Below are 3,355 nucleotides of genomic sequence, written 5' to 3'. Positions count from 1 at the left end.
TAACAAATGTGCTTGATTCTGCTTCCAATATGACAGTTTTGGTTAATACTCCACATGCCTACAGGACTTTGCAATGTTAACACAGAGGAACTCAGACATCTGTATAAGTGTAGTGAAATGAAAACAGTATTATTGGGTCATATGAATGCCTCACTTTTGTTCAGACACAGTTCAAGACTCGGGATAAAAGTTTTACACCTGGTGTTCTACATGGCAACTTCACACACAAGAATTTTTCGCCGACACTACTACCACCTACATAAGTAAGCTTTTCCTGTGTTACTTTCAAGTAATGCACTTAACCTATTCCTGATTTAAATGGAAGATCTGTACTTCCCACTTTCATATCAACAGCCTCAAAATGCATATTGTAGACTTTGGGATATGTTACAGGTCAGTGTCACACCCAAGATTGTGGACATGGGGTGGGGGGGCATGTCACTCTCCAACTAGTGTTTACCAGTAAATAAGTGGCGGAAAATTACGGGTGGGACAGCTTAAACATGTGGAAAATGAGATTTTCATTATTCACTCACTGTATTTAACATTTATTATTCCTTTAAAATCGCACAACAACTTCAATAAAACACAGTTTAATCACTCATCTGCACACTTATTTCACAATTATGTCAATTTTAAACTGCAAAATCTTCTAAGAGCTGTCTTGAATCTTCACGAGCCTCTCTCAACAGCCTTGATGTGGATAGATACGTACAGCAAACAGTAATCAGAGTCAGAACTGTGTCTGCAAAATCACAAGAATTATTAAACAATTTTTGCTGTCACTAATTACAAGTAATATAATTGACAGAGTAGATTGCTAAAATTTGCTCTAATGAAAGCCACTCAATGGGGTATATTTCACATTTGCAAGAACGATCTCACTGAAGTAATTAAGTCCATTGAAACTCTTAGAAACTAACCTCTCATCTGAAGAAAACGCTCTAAAGATGCAGTGGCAATTTCTCCAGATCTGTTGACAATGATATTTTGAGTTATCACTTTACTGAGTGACTAAAATGTAGTTCGCGTACCTGTGAACATAACAATTTGGTTGAATTCATATTATAAACACGAACTATTACGCTACTGTATGGCTACTTACATATTAATTACACTATTAATATTTTCACAGTTGTTTCTTCAATACAAGATTAAAGCCAACGGAAGAACAAACGTAAAACATACTTACCAATGACAGGTTTGTTGAGATGCAATTTTCTGTATGGACAGATGTAACTTTTTCATACGGTGGTAAGTCGCAGAAATCGCAGGAGTCACAGAAATCGCAGAAGTAGTAGAAATCACAGAAGTCGCAGTAATCGCGGAAGTAGCAGAAATCGCAGAAATAGCAGTGGCGGAGGGATACACGACCTAGGTTCCTTAACTGCGACAAATCACAGTTAAGAATAACAGATACTGAAAAGTAGCAGTCACAGAAATCACAGATATCGGAAAATCGCAGTTTACCCCATCACTAGAGGCCATACAACCAGCTGAACCTGCTGTAAAGAACAAACACTTAACCACATTTAACGATTCAAATACGTTAGCCTTTATATCTCCGAAAAATAGCCGTTATATCTCCGAAGAAAAGGCCGTTATATTTCCGAAAAATAGCCGTTATATCTCCTAAAAATAGCCGTTGTATCTCTGAAAAATAGCCGTTTATTCTCCGAAAAATAGCCGTTATATCTCCGAAAAATAGTCGTTATTACTCCAAAAAATAGCCGTTATATCTCCGAAAAATAGGCGTTATATCTCTGAAAAATAGCTGTTGTATCTCTGAAAAATAGCCGTTGTATTTCTGAAAAATAACGGTTGCATCCCTCAAAAATAGCCGTTGTATCTCTGACAAATAGCCGTTGTGTCTCTGAAAAATAGCTGTTGTATCTCTGAAAATAGCCGTCGTATCTCTGAAATATAGCCGTTGTATCTCTGATAAATAGCCGTTATATCTCTGTAAAATAACTGTTATATCTCTGAAACGTAGCCGTTGTATCTCTGAAAAATAGACGTTGTATCTCTGAAAAATAGCCGATGTATCTCTGAAAAATTGCCGTTGTATCTCTCAAAAATAGTCGTTGTATCTCTGAAAAATAGCGGTGGTATCTCTGAAAAATAGCCGTTGTGTCTCTGAAAAATAGCCGTTGTGTCTCTAAAAAATAGCCGTCGTATCTGAAAAATAGCCGTCGTATCTCTGAAAAATAGCCGTCGTATCTCTGAAAAATAGCCGTCGTATCTGTGAAAAATAGTCGTTGTATCTCTGAAAAAAAGGCGTTGTATCTCTGAAAAATAGCCTTTGTATCTCTGAAAAATAGCCGTTCTATTTCACGAAAATAGCCGTTCTATCTCAGAAAAACAGCCGTTGTATCTCTGAAAAATAGTCGTTGTATCTCAGAAAAATAGCCGTTGTGCCTCTGAAAAATAGCCGTTGTGTTCCTGAGAAATAGCCGTTGTAACTCTGAAAAATAGCCATTGTATCACTGAAAAATAGCCGTAGTATCTCTGAAAAATAGCTGTTGTATCTCTGGAAAATAGCCGTTGTATCTCTGAAAAATAGCCATTGTATCTCTGGAAAATAGCCGTTGTATCTCTGAAAAATAGCTGTTGTATCTCTGAAAAATAGCTGTTGTATCTCTGAAAAATAGCCGTTGTTTCTCTGAAAAATAGCCGTTGTTTCTCTGAAAAATAGCTGTTGTATCTCTGAAAAATAGCCGTTGTGTCTCTGAAAAATAGCCATTGTGTCTCTGAAAAATAGCCGTCGTATCTCTGAAAAATAGCCGTTAACTCCCTGAAAAATAGCCGAAAAATAGCCGTTGTATCTCTGAAAAATAGCCGTTGTATCTCTGAAAAATAGCTGTTGTATCTCTGAAAAATAGCTGTTGTATCTCTGAAAAATAGCCGTTGTTTCTCTGAAAAATAGCCGTTGTTTCTCTGAAAAATAGCTGTTGTATCTCTGAAAAATAGCCGTTGTGTCTCTGAAAAATAGCCATTGTGTCTCTGAAAAATAGCCGTCGTATCTCTGAAAAATAGCCGTTAACTCCCTGAAAAATAGCCGTTGTATATCTGAAAAATAGCCGTTGTATCTCTGAAAAATAGCCGTTGTATCTCTGAAAAATAGCCATTGTGTCTCTGAACAATAGCCGTCGTATCTCTGAAAAATAGCCGTCGTATCTCTGAAAAATAGCCGTTAACTCCCTGAAAAATAGCCGTTGTATATCTGAAAAATAGCCGTTGTATCTCTGAAAAATAGCTGTTGTATCTCTGAAAAATAGCCGTTGTATCTCTGAAAAATAGCTGTTTTAGCTATGAAAAATAGCCGTTGTATCTCTGAAAAATAGCTGTTCTATCT

At 36.7% G+C, this 3,355-nt stretch overlaps 1 long non-coding RNA gene across 1 annotated transcript; it reads right to left on the bottom strand.

Annotated features, from left to right (window-relative positions):
* Positions 1 to 613: 613 nt before the first annotated feature.
* LOC126228012 (uncharacterized) lies at positions 614 to 1,358 on the bottom strand. Its single transcript, XR_007544077.1, has 3 exons — positions 1,193 to 1,358; positions 924 to 1,034; positions 614 to 745 (listed from the first exon to the last, which is right to left on the bottom strand). It is a non-coding gene; the product is annotated as an uncharacterized LOC126228012 (long non-coding RNA).
* Positions 1,359 to 3,355: the final 1,997 nt, after the last annotated feature.

Source organism: Schistocerca nitens, unplaced genomic scaffold, assembly GCF_023898315.1.
Source record: "Schistocerca nitens isolate TAMUIC-IGC-003100 unplaced genomic scaffold, iqSchNite1.1 HiC_scaffold_345, whole genome shotgun sequence".
NCBI lineage: Eukaryota > Metazoa > Arthropoda > Insecta > Orthoptera > Acrididae > Schistocerca > Schistocerca nitens.
Note: the sequence above shows the minus strand (reverse complement) of the source record. Positions and strands in the feature narration are given on the sequence as shown.